Source organism: Ursus americanus, chromosome X (assembly GCF_024610735.1).
Source record: "Ursus americanus isolate L20-20 chromosome X, mUrsAme1.1.p, whole genome shotgun sequence".
Taxonomy (NCBI): Eukaryota; Metazoa; Chordata; class Mammalia; order Carnivora; family Ursidae; genus Ursus; species Ursus americanus.
Window position 1 is genome coordinate 18,672,986 of NC_142164.1, and position 22,610 is coordinate 18,695,595.

The 22,610-nt window shown below is 39.0% G+C and overlaps 1 long non-coding RNA gene across 2 annotated transcripts in view; it reads left to right on the forward strand.

Moving 5' to 3' along the window:
* Nucleotides 1-363: 363 nt before the first annotated feature.
* The window catches only part of LOC123791295 (uncharacterized), a 163,840-nt gene continuing 141,593 nt past the window's right edge, over nt 364-22,610 (forward strand). Inside the window, exons 1-2 of one of the 2 annotated variants that reach the window (XR_015723244.1) lie at nt 364-986; nt 2,794-2,931. This is a non-coding gene — a long non-coding RNA (uncharacterized LOC123791295). The remainder of the gene's footprint in view (nt 987-2,793; nt 2,932-22,610) is intronic. The other variant, XR_015723243.1, reaches the window with a different exon arrangement.

Genomic DNA, 22,610 nt, shown 5'->3' on the forward strand with positions numbered 1-22,610 from the left:
AAGAGAAAACACTGGAGATACAGTGCTGAGTGAAGAAAAAAGTAGAAGGGCAAAAACTAGGTAAGTAGAAATTGAGTTCTTGAATGGGAGAGATGCCTGACGAGAATGTAGGTTTAGGCCCCAGTGTGACTGCAGATGGAAATCAAAATCAAAATCAGGATAGTGTGTGAGCAGGTTTTTTCACACTAGGCAAGAAGCAAGGAAGCCATATTTCCTGCCTCCTTTGTCTCTGGTCATATTTTTTTCACACCGGTGGGGCGGGAGAAGAGGGCATGTGGGCAGTCTTAGATAGAATATCCGGAACAACACTGCCATCGTGAGGAAATCTCTGGAAAAAGCCCCAAGGCCTCTCCTCTGAAATGACTTTTACTTTGGAAAGGTCCATTCAGTGGGGAGGCTGAGGGGCCGCCCCGAGCCTGAGACGAGTACCTCCTCCAGAGGCCTACCTGGAGCTCTGGATAAAGGTGAGCTCCAGGTGTAGGAGGTGGCTGGTGGGGAGGCAAGGCTGTGAGCAGCTGCCAGGAAGTCGGGGCACAGGAAGTCGTGGGGTGGGGTCTTGGTATTCGCCTTGTGTGGGCGGGACTAGAGGAAACCACTAACAGACAAAGTACTGTGCTTGTGGGTCTCACAGCCCCTCTGAGCACGTGGCGTTCCCTTGCCCTGGGCCCTGGGCCCTTTTTGGTAGCAGAGTCTGAGAGCAGAGGACAGGACAATCTCTGGTGGCTTATAGCACAACCCAGTGTGCTTGCTGGAGGTCTCAGGTACACCCAAATTGGAGCTGGAAGAGTGGAGACAAATGAAACTACCTAGCCAAGCCAAGAACTGTTAGCACTTCTGCTACAAGATCAGACTTTGCACAAACTGATGGGAACCAAAAACAAGTGAAGAGGATTGAAGATGAACCCACATTTCAAAAGTCCTTGTCTGCTGGAGGTGGCATTACCTGTGACCTCGCTTCACATCTTCATACATGGCTGTTGTAGCAGGTACATTGTAAAAGCATGATTGTTTCTAGAAATGCAAAAACAGGTGGCAAAATTTTAAAACATGTCGAAATTCCAAAGAATATTGGATGATGTTTTAAAAAGCATTCAAGGTACATGGCAGGAAAACTTGTTTTAATGCTTGAAGTAGAGGGAATTTGAACATTATTTTTTAGAAGTACATATATGTGCAAAGTGAAGAAAGATAAGGATGCGTGGCAAGGATATTTTTAAAGTGGTTATTCTGATCGAGGTAGCATTTGTTTTCTACTTTATAATTTCTCAAAATTTGAATGCTTTGAGAGTAGCAAGTATAACTTTTGTAATTTCTTGGAGTAGAAGGGTCTTCTAGGGTAAAACATAGAAACATTTTCAAGCACTCAAAAATACATTGATAGGCAAGTATGCAAGCGGTTTAAGGTGGTGCTCAAGACTTTGTGCACAACTGTACCCAGTATGCGTCCAGTTATGTTTAAAGAGAAGCATGCCTGTGTGTTTAACATTTATTTATATATGCATATATATGCATGTATTTAGATATAACATGTATATATGCAAACATTTTAAAAAGCAATATATTCACAACGATGGTCAGTTGCTTTTCAATGTGAAATTCTCAGTCAACATATTTATATCCGTATTTACATTTATATAAAAGAAGACTTTAGTGAAAAATTATAGCTGCATGCAAAGGGTGTGAATGTATCCACCTAAGAGTTTTCTTAGGATGTACATCTGGGTGACTGAATTTAAGAGACAACCAATTTTCAACCTTCACTTATTGAATTATATTTTTCTTTACAGTTTTTAAAGAACATTTTAAGGTTAAAAATTTGGTGTAAATTTTGAGAAGTATAAAAAAAGAAACCCTAATGTTCTGGGAAGTGAGTATTTAGTATCTGTTCCAATGGTAGTTTTAGAGCATATATATGGCATCATATTAATGATTAGATAAGGCAAGTCTCAAAATAAGATTCCTGAGTGGTGGCATTATAGGCATTTGATGTCCTGTGTTTGAATAAAACCAGATTAAGTGAGAACCTAATTAATATTCTTAAGTAATGAGACAATCGAGTAGTTCTTTGCAAGTATTGTCTAAAATCCAGGTCTTGCAAATGTTTCATGATAATTTCAAACTACCCAGGAATCAGAAGTGAAAATTTTGAATCTAAAACATGATGCCTACATAAATCCAATTTAAATGTAAATTTATTGTAGCTTATTGCATAAATACAGAACCATGTGTGTGTTGAAATAATGGAAGTAAATGTGTGAAAGGTTATCAGTGCTCAATACAAGATTTTATGACAGTCCTTTTTTTTACTCATGGTTATTTTTGGAATCATTTGCAAGCACCATGTTTTAGTTACATATGGGAAAACACTACAAGACTGATCCCTAACAATTAGTGGCATGTATAATGTCATAATAACATTTTACAAATCATAGGAAGCCATTGAAAGTGATACAATCATAAGCATTGGAACATGGTTGTGTTCCACTGTGAAATGATGAAACCATGAGACAAAATTATATCTCTTCTGACTGGAATTTGTATATGTTCCAGTATATGTGTCACTCCAAGTGGAACATTGTATGGGAATCAGACTTGAGAGTGCTCTGGACCCTAATCTTAGGGCTCTAGCCAGATGGCTCCCTCCTGCTCCACAGGCAAGGCCTGGTGCCCTCATAAAATGGAGGAGGATTCCCAGGGAACCAGGCAGTGAGCTAAGTCAAGAACCACGTGGCCTGGTGCCTAGATTTGCTCTTCTCCATGCCCTTATTCCCATCATTTTCTTCACTCTCTTAGCCCTGGATCCCTAGGAATTAACCAACTGAAGCAAATAACATGGGAAAATGTTGGAGATCGAAGCAGAGTGAAGGAAGAGCAGAGCTACAAAGCCTTGGTAGAATGGAAGTGGAATTCTTGAAAACACGGTTGATAAGGGTAGGTGGTTTAGGCCTCTGATTTTTGAGTGAAAATAGGAGCTAAAGTTCATCTGGTTCAGTAGATTTTCCTCAACTAGGCAAATGGCTAGACGACTTTGTTTCCTGACTCCTTTCTTTGTCTCTTGATGGCTTTTTTTTCGTATTGAATGGGCGGGAGTGGAGGGTGGAGCTGGGTTAATTGACTTTTCTAGAGCAATACTGCCACCAAGAGGAAGTGGTTTGACAAAACCCAGTGATGGTAGAACTGTGAGGCCCAGCAGTTGAGAAAGGTTGGCCTTTTAAGAGGTTGAGTGGACTCTGGCCTTGAGCTGGCCCTCCTTCTCTTCAAATCTGAAGCAGCTGGGTCTAGTTGTCCTTGAGGCTGTTCTTGGTGAAGGACAGCCACAGGGGGATTCGGAATCATTTGCGAAAACATGCTTCAATGGTCAGGTACCCTATGAAGGTATATAGTGCCCTCTGACCTCATTACTCTGCTTCAGCTAAGCAGATAGGTGAGAAATCCTGACGCAGATGACTAAGCTGCCTGTGTGGAGTTAATAGTTTGGCTTGCCCGTAGGCTAGACCGGGGAAGCTAGATGTGTGAAGATAGTGCTCCATTATCTGCATTTTGAATTGTGGGTGACAGGTGAGGTAGCCCTAGCCCTGGAATTCCTCAAACTGAAGAATTTTGTGTTTACATATTTTGGTTTACATGAAGAGAGAATATTTGGCCAGGGGATGGAAGCCTAAAGCAACAGCACCTTTCTGAGTCCCAGGAATTCAAGCATGACACCATGACCAGTAACAGGAGATTGTAACTATTGCCAAGCCTAACTACCACTCAGCTATTGACACTCCTCTCAGATCAAAAGCTGTTTTAACATGAAAAGTTTAAAAAAAAAAAAAAAAAGCACCCAGTAGGAAAAGTGGTAAAGAAAATAGCAGGCACTTCCCAGACAATAAACTCCCCAGTACCACATTAAATTGTGGTTCCACATGGTCTCCCATAATGCCCCTCATTCTTCATCATAGCCCTAAGCAAGCCACTGAAAAAGAAGCCATTATCACCCAGTTTGTGTAATGATTTGTAGAATTGGACAGGCTCCTACCAGGTGAGAGGCATTGTCAATTGGCTCAACTCTTTGGAGGTCAGTTGGTCGAGAGCAGTTTATCTTTCTTTCTTTTTTTTTTAATTTTTTTTTATTATATTATGTTAGTCACCATACAGTACATCCCTGGTTTTTGATGTAAAGTTCGAGGATTCATTACTTGCGTATAACACCCAGTGCACCATGCAATACGTGCCCTCCTTACTACCCATCACCGGTCTATCCCATTCCCCCACCCCCTCCCCTCTGAAGCCCTCAGTTTGTTTCTCAGAGTCCATAGTCTCTCAGGCTTCATTCCCCCTTCTGATTCCCCCCTTTCTTTATCCCTTTCTTCCCCTACCGATCTTCCTAGTTCTTATGTTCCATAGATGAGAGAAATCATATGATAATTGTCTTTCTCTGCTTGACTTATTTCACTTAGCATTATCTCCTCCAGTGCTGTCCATGTTGCAGCAAGCAGTTTATCTTTCACATGGGAATATCCTTTGTCCAGAGACTTTGACTTGCAAAAGTGATCACATAGCCACATTCCCACAGGAAAGCAGAGAGCTAGAGCCAAGGAGGATTGTTGAGGTTTCCTTTGCAAGTGTGGATAGCAGGGAGGGGCAAAGGGTCCATTTTCTGGGTTCAGCTATAACAGGTAGTCTTTGTAAGACCTTGGAAAGATTGAAATCCATTCTCTGAGTCTTTATCAGGAGAGATGTCCATAACTTTGATTCCAAGAAGAAAAAGCAAAGTGTTGGAACTTTGGGATCAAACCATCCTAGGAGTCTAATACAAATGAAATGGAAAAATAAAGCCTGTTTTTCTCTGCTTATTACCTACATGATTAATTCAAGTTGAAAATATAAATACATAAGAATTAAAAAAAATGAATGGGCACAAGGGAGGTATCTGGAAAGCATACAAACAGCTAACAGTGACTAACTAGAATTTCTAGAGTGATGTTTCCAGTGGCTTGCCTTCAAGTTTTAATGTTATGTTGTCTAATCTCCAAATGTTGAAAGTGGGAAAAGCTGATATTCGAAAATTAAAAAAAAAAAAATCAAGAAACCAACATTTTACTAATATGCAGTTAAGAAAAGAGGATATCAAAAGATCTATTTTTTTTTTAAATGTGCACAGGGCTATGTCCATGCAAGATTTAAAGGCCTCAGACTTAATTGTTATGCAAACTGAATGGTATTTCCAAATTCCACTTAACAGAAAATGCAAATTTCTGTAGCATATTTTTTTTTTAAGATTGATTTATTTGAGAGAGAGAGAGAGAGAGAGGGAGAGCGTGCACTAGCTTGGGGGAGGAGCAGAGGGAGAGGAAGAAGCAGACTCCTTGCTGAGCAGAGAGCCCAGGGAGCCTGGGGCTGGATCACCCTGGGACCTTGACCTGAGCTGAAGGCAGCCGCTTAACCAACTGGGCCAACTGGGCCACCCAGGTGTGGTTCAGCCACCCAGCCCCTCTGAAGGATATTTGATGTCGTATGAAGAGGCTTATGTGATATAAGACTTGAGAAAACATTAATCGAAGGAAGCAACTTAAATTACAAGGATATTCCATATGTATCATGAAGTTCAAATACCAGGAAATCCTGACAGTCTGCACACATGTGCCCACACATAGCCAATTATGTAATGAATAGAACATAAAAGAGCAGAATGCAATAGATCCAATATCAGTGACCTATTTATTGAGTTCCTGTGAGTTAAGAGTATCATGTCTTTTTTCCCTATTTGCTCAGTTTACTGATTATTTTCCGGATGCAAGTTATTCTTATAATTTGATCAACAATGAAGGAATACTAGGGGATTTAACCATGAAACACCCTCAAGTTGTTCGTGAATAGTAAATGCTGTTGGCAAGTACCCGCTGTGCAATGTTGAGTCAAAAATTCATGCTACCAAAATCCATGTACAGTGTGAAGAGGTTGGATTCGAAAACATAGAAACATTTAGAGTTTGTGTGTGTGTATGCGTGCATGCGTGTATGCGTGTGTGTGTGTGTGTATAGCATTGTGCTGAGGAATATAGGGATATAATGGTGAGATGTAGACTAAATCTATTTAGCTCTCATGAATAATTGTATATCACTTATAATGTTTAAACCAACATACTCGTCAAGCTGCTTATTAATAGTGGTTCCCTTGTGAAAGAGGGATCTGGGATAAAGTGTTTCCATTTGTTCTTGACAGACTGTATTTTCTAAGAGATTTTTCAAGAAGCTGGTAATATATTTGTAATTTGAGAGCCAATCCAGAACAAATATGTGCAGAACTTACTCATGTAAACCTGATTTGTTGGCCTTTTGAGACCTAATATGTTTATATCTCTAATTGCTCACAGAAAACAAGAGGATTCAGGACACCCTGTTTTGAAAACCCTTGTCTGCTTGTGTGACATTACTTGTGATTTCACTGCACTTTATACATGGCTAATGTATCTGGCAATTTTGTAAGTAGGAATGCTTAATTCTAAGAAATGCCAAAAGATTAGAGGCGACATTAGAAATTGGAAGTATTCCAAGGAATATTTAATGATATTTGCAAAGAACTCTATAATTGGTGAAGAAAGTATGTTTGCACATTGAGGTACAAAGGAACTGAGATTTTAGGTTAAAAAATATATGAGCACAGGAAGGATGTGAGAATGTATGACAAAAACAGTTTACAAATTGTTTCTTCTAGTTTTGATTGGTGCCATTGGTTTTGGCTTTATAATTTCTCAAAATGTTAACAGGTTGCCGACAGCAGGTGTCACTCTTTGAATTTCTTAGGAGACCTCTTGAATAAAATGTAAAGAAATTTCAAACTGGGGAAAATAATATATTGATATGAACCATACAATTTGCATGAGGTTATGCAGAAGATTTTGTGCAAAACTACACCCAATCTGAGTCAAATTATAATCAAGGAGAAACGTGTGTATGTGTGTGTGTGTGTGTGTGTGTGTGTGTGTGTGTGTAGTGTGTCTATTAAATAAATGGGGCAATAAAAAGCATTTTTTGTAATTTATTTACTGAACTGAAGACTTGCAAATGTTATATAATCTCAAAATGCCAGGAATCAGGAGGAAAATTTCTTATGCAAACCATAATGTACTAACATCCAATTTTAATATAAATTTATTGTTTATGAATGTAGATATAGTACTCTGTATTGCAAGGAGTGGAAAGACATCATCCAAAAGGTTATCAGTGGTCATAGTAAATTTTATGGCAGTGCTTTACTCTTGATCAACACATGGTTAATTTTGAATCCTTGGCAAGTATGTCTTAGTCACTGATGAAAGTGGTTTTCAGACTGATCTCTAAGGGATAAATGGTAACACACATACATCCTCAATAAAGTCCTAGGAGAACAACTGAAGGCCATTTAGTGACATGGGCAAGTCCTTGTGGTCCAAATGATAAATGGGAGCATGAGACAAAATTCTGAGTAACCTCTGATTGGAATATATATATCCTGCCATGTGGGGCAGTGGATGGCAGATAGTGATGAAAGCGATGTGGGCCACCCCTTTTAAGGCCCCAGGCAAATAAATGGCTGCCAACCATTGAACACATGCTTACATCTTTACCCAGAAAATGTAGAATTCCTTAAGAGCAGTAGAGATGAGCCAGGCAAGGAAACGTGGATTGATAGAGATGCCCTCCGGGTTGACTTTCCAGCATTTTCTTTTTCTGTTTAGGCCTGGATCCTTGAAATAGACCACTTGACAACGGAAAAATGCTGTAGATGTAATGCTGAGTGAACGAGAACAAAAATATGAAGATTAGGCCTAGTGGAAACTGAACACTTGAAAGAGAAGAGGCCTGATAAGAGTGGTTAGTTTTAGGCCTCAGTTTCATTTCGGATGAAAACCAAAGCAAAAGTGCCTCACTGTGAGCAGGTTTTCTTAAACTGGGCCAGACACTAAGTAACCATATTTTTGGGAGCCTTTGCCGCTTAGTAGCGTTTTTTCAGACAGGACGGGCGGGTGAAGAGGGCCTGAAGGAAGGAGGCGGCCTATTTGCCTGCAAAGCTGGTGCACTACTGCCATCGTGAGGAAATCGTTTAAAGACAACCTCCGCCGTTATGGCTGTTTTCCTGAGGACTTTCGGTTTAGAGAGGTCCCTTTGGTGGAGAGGCTAAGCAGGCCCTGAGCCCAAATTGGACCTCTCTAGTTTCTCTGAGTTATTCGAGGTGCTGTGGCCAAAGGCCTGATAAACCGTATGACAAAGCTGAGGTCCAGGAGTAGGAAGTGGTTAGTGGGGAGTCGGGCCTGACCGGGCCGCCACCTGGAAGTCCTGACACCGGAAGTCGTGGGGGCAGGGCTTTGGTTTCCTTCAAGTGTAAGTGAGCATTGGAAGGAGGGCCTGCGATGTCAGTGCAGGTCTTGTTGACGTTTGTTTCCTGTCCCTGCCCTTCAGAAGGTGAGGCAAGCCTATTCACAGTGTCCTGGAGCCTTAGAATTTGACTTCCTAGGGCTAACAGCCTTGCAGTGTATAAAACAGTCTTAATTTGAGGCAGATGTGCGTGCTGGGGGATCTCAGATACGAGATTCCATAACCTACTGCTTGAGCAAGGACAAATAGAGAAGCATTGGAAGCCATCCTGCCAAGCCAGGAAGCCCCCAAACTTCTGCTAGGGAATCAGAGGCATACGCAGAGTGGGCAAAAACATACAAGGAAGGCTAGAAGGAATTGTCTGAGCCCAGAGGCAGTAACAGCAATTGCTTGCATCTTGTTTCTCAAATCTTAGCGGAAGGCCTGCCAACAGAGCTCTGCTCTCAGTTCTCTTGCTGGGCTTGGGGCAGAGGGAGGACTTAAGCTTTAGTTGTCCCAGAGGATGATGAGGTCCTTGAGGCCTAGCTATTCCCCTCATACTTGCTCTTCTCTGTCACTGCTTCATAAGTTCCAGATGAAGATGCCCAATAAGCGTGACAAGAGTCTTTGGGGGTTGAACACTCTCACACCCATACTTCTTGCTTCCAAGATGGCAATGGATGCCTAGAATTTCTTGGGATTCTGCCCCAGTTGAAGACCACCCTGGTGCCCTTCACCTTTCCTTACTCTGTCTGCATTTGACCTTTTAGAGTAGTTGACGGTGATTTTGTCTTGTGCGTGGTGGTAGCTTCCTGTGACTGAAAATAATAATTTCTGTTCTGCTCCATTTAAACCAATGGCAAATGGGTAAAGAAATTAAAGAGAGAGTTTACAAAAGAAATCCAACTGTTCATAAGTGAAAAGACACTCAAATTTACTAGTGTTCAGGAACTGTAATGGTCAACAAACATTGTGTTTATGTGTATATCATTAGTTTATAAATATATGTGCCAATGCTTGTATATATTTATTAAACTACGCATACATATGTATGTTACATATATATATTATATGTGTATGCATATTAAGTTATATATAATTTCTAACTGTGTACAGGTATATGTATACATGTATGTGTACATACGTGTATGTATATATATATATATATATGTACATTAACACACACAATTAAATAAATTCTGTTAAGTCTTTTTTCCCCAAGGCCTAGAGCAAAGTCTGGAACTTGGCAGGAACTAGTTACATATTTTCTGAATGAATCTATGATTGCCTACACATATTGAGAGATCTGGAATGAAAAACATCAAAGTGCAAATAGTAGTTACCATACTATCATATACTGCTTAGGAATGGGTGATCATACCCCTTTTTAATTTTTATTATTTTGGTTACATTTTTTAAATAAGAAAGCGTGCTTTTTAAAAAAAATAAGGAACATTTATTTCAATATACTTAAAAATAAAATCCCAGGTTATTAAATATCATCAGTAATAAGTCATTTTTTTTTTAAAGATTTTATTTATTTATTTATTCGACAGAGACAGCCAGTGAGAGAGGGAACACAAGCAGGGGGAGTGGGAGAGGAAGAAGCAGGCTCATAGCAGAAGAGCCTGACGTGGGGCTCGATCCCACAACGCCAGGATCACGCCCTGAGCCGAAGGCAGATGCCCAACTGCTGTGCCACCCAGGCGCCCCAGTAATAAGTCATTTTAAAATGCACATCTATTTTTGTGTCTCTGTTTCTCTTATAGATATTTTAATAGTTTTAAAAATTGAGTATTGCTTTAAAAAATTGTCTTCTGAAGACTAATGACATTGTGAAAAGTTAATGATGTCAAGAGAGTGTGAAAGTGAAATTTAAGTTTTCCCCACAAATAATAATACACATCTAACCCACCCATACAGATAATATGTAAGAAAAGAATAGAGCAAAACAAAACCTGTCAGTGCCCATATTAAGATGATACGATCACGGGTGTTCTTTAAGTGCTCCCCGGTAATAACTTATTTTCATGGTGCCTATATTACATGTGCAATTTAGGCCAAATGTAAAGTGATTTCCAAAATAAAGGGATAAAAGAATTATTAAGCTTACAAAGGGTATTACATTACACGGGAAAGTACTCATGACACAATATAAGATGTAACCAAGGTATGATTTCTAGGTAATGTGGCAAGTTGAACACTGGCATCTAATTTTTCCTCCCAATTCTCCTCCAAAGTGAAGACAATGGTTTTTCTAAAAGGTATAAACTCAGTACAGAAAAAGTAAGAGAAGAGACCTCAGAAATATTTAGAAGCTGAAAGCAGATGGAAAATGATGAGGACAAGAGAAAAATTAATCCTGATATAGTAGAAGGGAAAGTAGAGAACTAACCTGATTTAAACCAAACCAGACTTTCACTGTGTTCAAATTATACCTCAACAAACCCGACAGTGCCTCTCCCAAAGAAGGAGGAGAAGAAACAAGATGAAGAAGAGGGGTAAGAAGGAGAGAAGGCAATTGTGACATAATGAGAAGATTCTCATATAATGAGAAGATTCTCATATAATGAGAAGATCAGAGTGCCTCCCTACCTAAAGAAAATACAGGCAAAAAGGCTAAAATAAGGATTCTCTGGACCGAGGACCAGCACACACAGTGGCGGGCTGGGTCACCTTACTGGAAACAGGATGAGTAAGTGCTAGATGCTAATAAACACAGTCCTCTTCTCCACGAACAACAAAGCTTTTCCACTCCAGAGGGAAGGATGGTCAAAGCCTTCTCTGGGGAATTAAACTTCCAAGCCAGATCACTCTACAGTGAAGTCCAGAAGCAGTGTATAATCACTCGGAGTTTCCAAACAGCATTTAAATCAGTCTAAGATTGAGTAGAAAACTGAGGACTCTCAGGTATCTAAAAGGAGCCATAACAAAAAAGATACAGACCGAGACATTGGAGAACTATCTTGGAGAAGACCAACTTAAAGGAAGAAGAGAACTTTAAAAATTAATTATTATCAGTACGGTCAAACGGGCCAGAGGTAATATTGCCACTGTGATAGGAGAAAAGGATACAATGAAAAAAATAAAATTACGATGAAAAGGAACACTACAAGTAAAAATGACATAGCAGAAATACAAAACTCAACAAGGCGTTTGGAAAAACACTTTACTTGTAATACCAAAAGAGAAAAAGAAAAAGAAAAGAAAATTAGAGTGTATCTGTAAATGTCATTGATTATCTCAATAATAGGAGTTCCCAGAAATTTCACAGGAATGGAATATGATATCCCACAGTGAAAGGGCCCATGAGGTTGCCAGCACCATGGGTGAAAAGTAGAGGACATATTGGGAAATTTCAGAACCCTGGTAACAGAGGGGAGATCGTATAACTAACATACAAACATGAAGAATCAGAATGACTTTGAAATTCTGAACATCAACCCCAGAATCTAGAATGTAGTGTTGTCTTCAAAATTCTGAAAAAACATTATTCACCTTAGAAATTTTATACACAGAGAAACTTTTCACTGAAATGTAAGGGTAAAGATATTCTCAAATATGCAAGGTCTTAAAGATTTACTTCCCATGTAGTTTTTTTTTTTTTAATGCTGCCGTAGCTTGTGCTTAAAAAAAGAAAAAAAGATTTAGAAACAGAGGAAAATACAGGTTTTATGAAACCAGAGATCCAATAAGGAGATATGAGAAGGGAATCCTCAGAATGTTGATGAAAGGAGTATCAGAATGATGGTTAAGCAGCAGACATAAGCAAAACCAGAACACATTGGAGGTGGTCAGAAAACTATGAGGTAAATTTTGCCAAGATCAAATTGATACAAATACTTAATATGAGTGAAACACTTGAGATATTTTAAATAGCTTGTATACTTTCATAGACTATGTAACAAATTTGTTATACTCACTATGCATGAATGAAATAGGATTTTGAATAACCTGTTTTCATCATCATATATACGAAGTATATGGATGTATATTTCTTTTAATTTTTAAATTAGGCTTCATACCCATCATAGGGTCAAACTCAACGAGCACGAGATCAAGAGTCACACCACTCTACCAACTGAGCCAGCCAGGTGCCCCATGGATATTTCTTAAATAATCATGATAAATTAATGAAACAAATGGATTTATGTGTTTAATGCCTGGAAGACAAAACCCTGAGAATAGGCAACGATTTTGACAAGATGTTATTTATACAATATGTGAACAAAAAATAATACAAAATACATATTAAATACGAACCCATTTTATGAATAAAAGCTCTAGGTGATATTTGCAAGGAAAAGAGCCATGAAATTTTAAAAATTCTAGTTGTTATTTATGAAAAGTAGAATTATGACAATTGATTTCTTACTCAGAATCTCTTTAGTTTTGAATATTTTAAAGTGGCCTTTATCTCCTTTATATATGTGGGGAAATAAAGCTATTCTCATAGTAAAAAATTAAGAAATTGGAAATTACATAAGGATATGGATTCATGTAAAATAATGAATATGTTAAAGATATAGGACAGGGGCGCCTGGGTGGCACAGCGGTTAAGCATCTGCCTTCGGCTCAGGGCGTGATCCCGGCGTTCTGGGATCGAGCCCCACATCAGGCTCCTCCGCTATGAGCCTGCTTCTTCCTCTCCCACTCCCCCTGCTTGTGTTCCCTCTCTCGCTGGCTGTCTCTCTCTGTCGAATAAATAAATAAAATCTTTAAAAAAAAAAAGATATAGGACAAAATTAGATTCAGTATGATCCAACACATATTTTTAAAAATTCACACATACACACACAAATATATCCACCAAAAGAATACATTTCTGTTGACAGAATTAAGTATTAAAAAATATGCCAATGTATGTAAAACTAAACAAATTACTAAACAAATATGTGTGAAAAACATTTAAAATGTATATAAAATAAAATGTAGTAGTTCCACTTGAAAAGCAGACATTGGAAACAACATGAAAATTCAAAATATAGACATGAATGCAGTTGAAATCTAGTATTATGCTCCCAAGATTCACTAGAAATAGAATAATCTTTTATCTGTTCTAAGATGGAGAAGCAGAAATTAGCTCCTGCTTGGGGTGCCTGGGTGGCCCAGTCAGTTAAGCATCTGATTCTTGATTTTGACTCAGATCATGATCTGAGGGCCATGAGATTGAGCCCTTAGTCAGGCTCTGTGCTTAGCACAGAGTCTGCTTGAGATTCTTTTCTCCCTCTCCGTCTGCCCCTCCCCCTGCTGAACTCCCCTACTCTCGCTCTCTCAATAAATAAATAAAATCTTAAAAAAAAAAGAAATTAGCTCCTGCTATAAAAGTAATAGAAATGTGGGAAAAATCATCAATACACACATTTTTTCATTAAAAAATTAATCTAAAGGTATATTTGGTACCCCATGTAGGATGTGTCACAAATCAATGAAGAGTTACATAGGTCTTCAGAAAAGAATCTTTGGAGCTGAGCCAAACAATAGCCTTCCACTAAGCATAGAAGCACTAGTGTGTCTTAAGATTCCCTGGGAAGCAAAGAAACCAAATAAAGGCCTGAAGAACAAGTGACGAGAGAAGGCCTCCCCTAGGCATGGAATTCCAGTATTTTCTTCTGTTTAGTCCTGGTTCCCTGAGACTTGTCCCTAGAAGACAACTTGATAATTGGGAAAATGCTAGAGAACTAAGATTGAAGAAGAGCTGAACTCTGAAGCCAAGATCTGGTGGAAAGGTAACGCCTGAGAAAAGAAGATATCTGATGGTAACGAGTGGTTTAGGCTTCAGTTTGGTTGTAGATGAAAATTGAAAGCTAATCACAGTAGTAGGAGCAGGTATCCTCAAACTGGGCAATAAATAAGGCAGATCTGCTTCCTGGTGCTTTTGTATTTTGTTAGCGTGTTTTCAGACTGGATGGGAGGGCGAATAAGGCTGCCTTGGGGGTGGGGTGGGGCAGGGCTGGTTGAAGTTTCTAGAGCGCTACTGCCATCATGAGGAAATCATTTGGTGAATTACCAAGTCGAGGGTATTTCCTTCCAGGAAGACCCAGAAGATGAAGGATATTGGATCCGTGGGGAGGTTGGGCATCCCCTGGCTCCAAGCATTGCATCCTTGCCTTCATTTCTGAGGCCTTCCAGGATATGTGGATAAAGGTGTGATATCATTGTAAGAGCTGGCTAGTGAGGCTCCAGGACTGTAAGGACAGCTACCAGGAAGTCCAGGCACAGGAAGTTGTGGGGAGGAGCTTTGGTGTCCACCCAGTGTGGGCGGGATTAGAGGAGGGGACTCGCAACCAAGTGCCTGGTTTATGATCTTTGCCTTCTTTCTCTGCCCCTTGTACATGAGGCAGACAGTCTGGGACATAGAACTCTAGCACAATCCATTTGGCAGCAGTATCAAAGCTGGGGTAGGGGAGAATAATCTCACTTACAGATCATCAACTGTTATAAAATTAAAAGCCAAAGGAAAATAATCTAGCAGCAAAGGGGAAAAGAATACCATGGAACTGAAGTCTATCGGCATAGATTCTCAAATTCACCAATACCCAAGTAAACTTAGAATTTAAGAAGTTCTCAAATACCTCCTCCCCTACTCCCCTACCCCCCCTACCGCCTACCCACCAATATATCCTGAGCAAACTGCTGAAAATGAAGCCATCAATATTGCCCAGTTTATGTGATCATTTGTAGAAACAGACAAGCTCCTTTGTGTGGGAAGCATTGTCAGTTGGTTTAACTTGTTGGAGTGTTATTTCTGTGCCCCAGTTAACTTTTCATATGAGTAATACCCTCTGTCCGCAGACTGCCTATCAAAAGTGACCACACGGACACATTCCCGTAGGAGGCATGTAAGCATTCAAATGAAATAAGTTTGGGAAACAGTGCAAGAAAGAAGATCAAAATACCAAAGCTTGTTTCTATGGATTGCTCAGCCTTTCTCTAAGGGTTGTATATTGAGATCATCTCAGATACAGAAGAATGAGTGGCACTAAAAGAAGCAAGGGTTAAGGGGTCCTGATGTGCTCAATTCCCCAGAGGAGGATATCTTGTCAAGTCTATAAGGAATCCTCACCAGTAAAAAGGCTAAGAAGCAGACACAGAATAATACTTGCTGACCTGAAGGACCTCATCTTCCTTAGGGGAAAATCAACTGTGAAAAGAACCGTTTCTGTCCTCTGTGAGTAATGAGATGAGTCTCTAAGTGGATAGGCCCTCACACTGAGCCCTAGGAAAAAGCTGAAAAGCCATTACCTCCTGGGTTCAGAAAATACCTCCAGGCCTTCTTCTCCAGTCTTGGTTTGCATCTGGTTTTGTGTTGACACTAACATGAATTGGAGGGTAAGCAGTTCACTCCTGTTGATGTTCTGGAGTTTATTGGCTTGGCATGGCAGAGGGGCATGCACTCCTGCTCAGGCTGTCCTTGCTTTAGGCAATGAGGGCACTAGACTTCTGTGTGTCCCTGAGAACTCCAGGTTGCAGACTGGCTGCTGTTAGATGTCACAGGGAATGAGATTTCTGTCCCCCATCCCAGCTCTGACTGTGTTGATACAGAGAGGGCCCAGGCCCAGAGTACAGGGACACTTGTGCCAGCCCAATTGCCTCATTTTCTAGGGGTCAGGGCCAGGAGACAAATGCCCACAGACAAATGCTCTGAGTGGTTTCCTGTAGTCCTGCCCACAGTGGGAGGAAGCTAAGGCCCTGCTACAGTCCTTGCCCCTCACTCAGCAGCTTTTCTTCCAATGTTCTTCCTTTTTCCGGAACTTCTAGAAAGCCTCAGAGTTCAAATAAAGGATACCCAGTTTGGTCACGATCAATTCAGCCTTTGAATTAGCCAGACCTTTCTTAACTGCTAGATCTCAACAGGAATTCACACTAACAGCTTTGGTTTTTGTAAAACTACTTCCTCGTGATGGCAGTATGGCTCTAGAAGAGCCAACCAGCCCTGCCCCCAGGTCTTCTTCTCCCACCCATCCAGTTTGAAAAAAATGTCACCTAGCGACAAAGGCACCAACAAACATGGCTGCCTTGAATCAAATCCAATTTGGGGAAACTGCTCACAGTGTTGCACTTTTGCTTTTGGTTTTAATTTGAAATCGACATGCACCCAGCTCCAGCTGTCCTGTCAGGGTGGTCCTGGAACATAGTACCCTGGGACTCCGAGCCTGTACCCTCACCAGCTCCAGCTATCCCACCAGGGTGGCCCTGGTGCAGGGTGCCCCAGGACCTCCAGCCCACACCTGCCACAGCTTCAGCCAGACAGCTTATTTGCCAGGCAAATGCAGTATACATGGACATTACTACATAAGGCCATTCCTTCAAGACTAGAGAGGTAGTTGGTTCACTTTTTTTTTTTTTTAAAGATTTTTATTTATTGATTCTACAGAGATAGAGACAGCCAGCAAGAGAGGGAACACAAGCAGGGGGAGTGGGAGAGGAAGAAGCAGGCTCATAGCGGAGGAGCCTGATGTGGGGCTCGATCCCAGAACGCCGGGATCACGCCCTGAGCCGAAGGCAAACGCTTAACCGCTGTGCCACCCAGGCGCCCCTGGTTCACTTATTTTATAGACGCACAGAAGGTGAAACAAAATGAGATAAGAATATGCTCCAAACAAAAGGACAAGAAAAAACTTCAGAAAAAGAACTAAATGAAACAGAGATAAACAATCTACCTGACAACGAGTTCAAAGTAATGGTCATAAAGATGCTCAGCAGAAATGAGAAGAGTGGATGAACTCAGTGAGAACTTCAACAAAGAGATACAAAAAGAACCAGAGTTGAAGAATAAAATAACTGAAATAAAAAATACACTAGAGGAAATCAACACCAGATGAGAGGATGCAGAACAGCAGTCTGGAAGACTGAGTGATGAAAAACACCCAAGCTTTACCAGTAAAGAAGAATTAAAAAGTAAAAGAGATGAGGATAGGCTAGGTTAAGGGACCTCTGGGACAACATCAAGTATACTAATATTAGCATTATATGGGGTCACAGAAAGATAAGAGAACGAAAGTGGTGGAAGACTTATTTGAATAAATAATAGCTGAAAATTACCTTAACTAGGTGAAAGAAACAGATATCCAGGTCTAGAAAGCACAAAGAGCCCCAAATAAGAGGAACCCATGGAGGTCCACACTAAGACACGTAACAAATAAAATGTCCAAAGTTGAAGATAGAGAATCTGAAAAGCAGCAAGAGAAATGCAACTAGTTGCATACAAGGGGAACCCATCCTCCATAAGGCTATCAGATTACTTTTCAGCAGAAATTTTGCAGACCAGAGGGAAGTAGCATTCAAATTGCTAAAAGGAAAAAATCTACAACCAAGGATATCCTACCCAGCAAGGATATCATTCAGGATTGAGGGAGAGATAGAGTGTTCCAGACAAACAAAAGTTAAAGATGCCCATCAACCACTAAACTGGCTTTACAGGAAATGTCAAAGGGACTTTAAGCATAAAAATAGAGGCCATAATGAGAAGAAGATTTTGGAAGGAAAAAAATTCTCTGGTACAAGCAAATATGTAGTAAAGATAATAAGTACACCAATCATTTATAAATTAATATGAAGGATTTAAAAAGTAGTAAAATCAATTGTTTTTTTTTTTTAAGATTTACTTATTTTAGAGAGAGAGCATGTGAGTGGGGGAGAGGGAGAGGAGAGAGAGGATCTCAAGCAGACTCCCTGCTGAGTGGGCAGCCTGAAGTGGGGCTCTATCCCTTGACCATGAGATCATGACCTGAGCAGAAATCAAGAGTCAGATACTTAACCAACTGAGCCACCCAGGTGCCCCAAATCAATTATATCTTAAAATTAGTTAAGGTATACACAGAATAAAAAGATGTAAAATACTGTACCATTTACATAAAACAGTAAGGAAGGAATAAAAAGGTAGTGCTTTTAGAATGTGTTCAAACTTAAATGAACATTGACGTAATACAGACTGCTACGTACATAGGATGTTATATATGAACTTGAGAGTAACCACAAACCAAAAACTTATAATGGATAGACAAAAAATAAGGAAAACGTAATCCAAACATAACACTAAAAGTCATCAATTATGAGGGAAGAGACCCAGAGAAGAAAGGAACAGAGGAGAACTACAAAAACAATGAAAACAATTAAAATGTCAATAAGTACATACCTATCAATTACTTTAAATGTAAATGGCCTACATGCTTCCATTGAAAGACATAGAGTGATGGAATGGATAAGAAAAAACAAGACCCATCTATATGCTGCCTACAAGACACTCGTTTCATACCTAAGGACATACAGACTGGAAGTGAAAAGATGGAAGATATTCCATGAAAATGGAAGCAGAAAAAGAGCTGGGGTAGCAATACTTATATCATGCAAAATAGACTTTAAAACAAAGACTATAACAAGAGACAAAGAAGGGCATTACATAATTATACAGAGATCAGTTCAGCCAGAGGAGATCATTATAAATACCTATGCACCCAACATAGGAGCACCTAAATATATAAAGCAAATCTTAACAGACATAAAGGGAGAAATTGGCAGTGATACAATAATAAAAGGGGACTTTAGCAACCCAGTTACATCAATGGATAGATAATCTAGATGGAAAATCATTGAGGAAAGAGTGGCTTTGGATGACACATTAAACCACATGGACTTAACAGATAAATACAGAATATTCCATCCCAAAACAACAGAACACACACGTTTCAAGTGCCCACAGAACATTTCCCAGGATAGATCACATGTTAGGCCACAAAACAAGTCTCATTAAATTTAAGAAGATTGAAATGATATCAAGCATCTTGTCCAACCACAATGATATGAACCTGGAAATCAATTACAAGAAAAAAAAAAAAACCTGGAAAAACAAACCTGTGGAAGCTAAACAGCATGGTGCTAAACAAACAAAGGGTCAAAGAAGAAATCAGAGGAAACCACTAAATGCCCAGAAACAAATGAAAATGGAAACACAATGGTTAAAAATCATGGGGATGCAGCAAAGCAGTTCTAAGAGGGAAGTTTATACAATATAGTCCTACCTTCAAAAATGAGAAAAATCTGAAATAAACTAAACTAATAAACTATAAACTAATAAATAAACTAAATCTAAACTTACACCTAGAGGAACTAGAGAAAGAAAACATAAAGCCCCAAATTAGTAAGAAGGAAAAAAATAATAAAGATCAGAGTGGAAGTAAATGAAGTGGAGACTATAAAAAAAACTTTAGAAGTGGTTCTTTGAAAGGATAAACAAAATTGAAAAACATTTAGCCAGACTCATCAAGTAAAAGAGAGGACTTGAATAAATAAAATCAGAAATGAAAGACTAGAAATTAAAACCAATAGCACAGAGATACAAAGGATTACAAGAGACTACTATGGAAAATTATATGCCAACAAACTAACTGGACAACCTGGAAGAAATATATGGATTCCTAGAAACATATACTCTTACAAGACTGAGTCAGAAAGATATACTAAATCTGAACAGACCAATTACTAGTAACAAAATTGAATCAGTGATTTTTTTCTTAAGATTTTATTTATTAATTAGAGAGAGAGAGAGCACAAGCAGGGGAAGAGGTGGAGGGAGAGGGAGAAGCAGACACCCCTGCTGAGCTGGGAGCCCAACATGGGGCTTGTTCCCAGGACCTGGAGTTTACGACCCATGCCAAAGGCAGACGTTCAACCATCTGAGCCATCAAGGCACCCCTTGAATCAGTAATTTAAAAACTCCCAACAAACAAAATTTCAGAGCCAGATGGCTTCACAAGTGAATTTTACCAAAACTTTAAGGAAAAGTTAACAAAACTATTCCAAAAAATAGAGGAGGAATGAATTGTTCCAAATTCATTCTGTGAGGCCAGAGTTACCCTGATAAAAAAAAAAAAAAACAGATAAAGACACTACAAAAAAAGAACATTACAGGCCAATATCCCTGATGAACATAGATGTAAAAATGTTTGACAAAATATTTGCCAACTGAATTCAACAATACATTAAAAAGATCATTCACCATGAACAAGTGGGATTCATTCCAGGGATGCAGTGATGGTTCAATATCTGCAAATCAAAAAATGTGAAACACCACATTCACAAAATGAAGGATAAAAGTTATATGATCATCTCAAGTGAAGAAAAAGCATTTAGCAAAATTCAACATCTGTTCATGATAAAAATTCAACAAAATAGATTTAGAAGGAATATACTTAAACATAATAAAGGAGGTATACAACAAGCTCACAGCTAACATCATACTCCGTGGTGAAAAGGTGAAAGAATTTCTTCTAAGATGAGGAACAAGAAGAAGATGTCCACTCTTAACATTTTTATTCAACATAGTACTAGCTGCAGCAATTAGACAAGAAAAAGAAATAAAAGGCACCCAGATTGGTAAGGAAGAAGTAAAATTATCATGATTTGCAGATGACATGATACTATACATAGAAAACCTTAAAAGACTACCAAAAAACTATTTGAATTAATAAATGAATTCAGTAAAGTTGCAGGATACAAAATTAATATATGGAAATCTGTTGTGTTTCTACACGCGAAAGCAAGATAGCACAAAGAGAAATTAAGAAAACAGTCACATTTACAATTGCATAAAAAAGAATAAAAGACCTAAAAATGAATTTAATCAAAGAGGTAAAAGACCTGTACTCTGAAAAATATAAGACAATGATGAAATTGAAGATGACAAAAATAAATGGGAACATATATGATGTTCATGGATTGAAGAATTAATATTGTTAAAATGTCCTTACTACTCGCAGTAATCTACAGATTCAGTGCAGTCTCTATCAAAATACCAAATAGTATTTATCACAGAACTAGAACAAATAATCATAAAATTTGCATGGAGCCACAGAAGACCTGGAAAAGCCAAAGTTATTTTTAAAGAAGAACAAAGCTGGAAGTGTCACAACCCCAGATTTCAAATTATACTACAAAGCGATAGTAATTGAAATGGTGTGCTAGTGGCAGAAAATAGACACATAGATCAATGGAACAGAAGAGAGAGCCCAGAAATAAACCCATGCTCATATGGTCAATTAATCTACATCAAAGCAGGCAAGAACGGGTAAAAGACAGGCACTTCAATAAATGGTGTTGGGAAAACTGGACAGCTACATGCAAAAGAATGAAACTGTTGTACTTTCTTATGCTATACACAAAAATAAACTCAAAAAAGATTAAAGATATAAATGTAAGGCCTGTAATGATAAAATTACTAAAAGAAAATGTAAGAAGTAATCTCTTAGATACCTGCTTTAGGCAATATTTTTCTAGATCTGTCTCAAGCAAGGGAAACCAAAGGAAAAATAAACAACTGGGACTAAATCAAACTAAAAAGTTTTGGTGCAGTGATCGAAACCATCAACAAAATGAAAAGGTGACCTAACAAGGGACGTCTGGGCGGCTCAGTCAGTTAAGCAACTGCTTTTGGCTGAGGTCATGATCCCAGGGTCCTGGGATCGAGTCCCACATTGGGCTCCTTGCTCAGCAGGGAGCCTGCTTCTCTCTCTGCCTGCTGCTCCCCCTGCTTGTGTGCATGCTCTCTCTCTCTTTCTCTGACAAATAAATAAATAAAATCTTTTAAAAAAGGAATGAAAAGGCAACCTAATAAATGGGAGGAGATATTTGCAAGTCATCTATCTGATGATGGGTTGATCCCAAAAACATGAAGAACTCAGAAAACTCAACACTAAAATACAAATAATCAGAATGGCTAGTATCAAAAAGATAAGAAATAACAATTTCTGGCACGGATGTGGAAAAGGGGAACTCTTATGCACTGTTGGTGGTAATGTAAACTGGTGCTACCCGTATGGAAAACAGTATGAAGCTTCCTCAAAAAATTAAAAATAAAAATACCATATAGCCCAGTAATTCTGTGTATTTACCTAAAGAAACTGGAAGACTAATTCAAGGAGATATATGTAGTTCTATGTTTATTGCAGCATTACTTACAATAGCCAATATATAGAATCAAACTGTGTGTCCATTGATAGATGAATGGGTGAAGAATAGCGTAGTATTTCTCAGCTATAAAGAAGAACAAAATCTTGTCATTCATGACAGCATGGATGGACCTAAAGGGTATTATGCTAAGTACAATAAGTCAGACAGCAAAAGACAAATACCGTGTTTTCACTTTTAAATAGAATCTAGAATACAAAACAAATGAACAAACAAATGAAATTTGAAATGGACTCATAAGTACATAGAACAAAATGGTGGTTGCCAGTTGGAAAGGGGTTGGGGGATTGGGTGAAATAGGTGAAGGGGATTAAGAGGTACAAACTT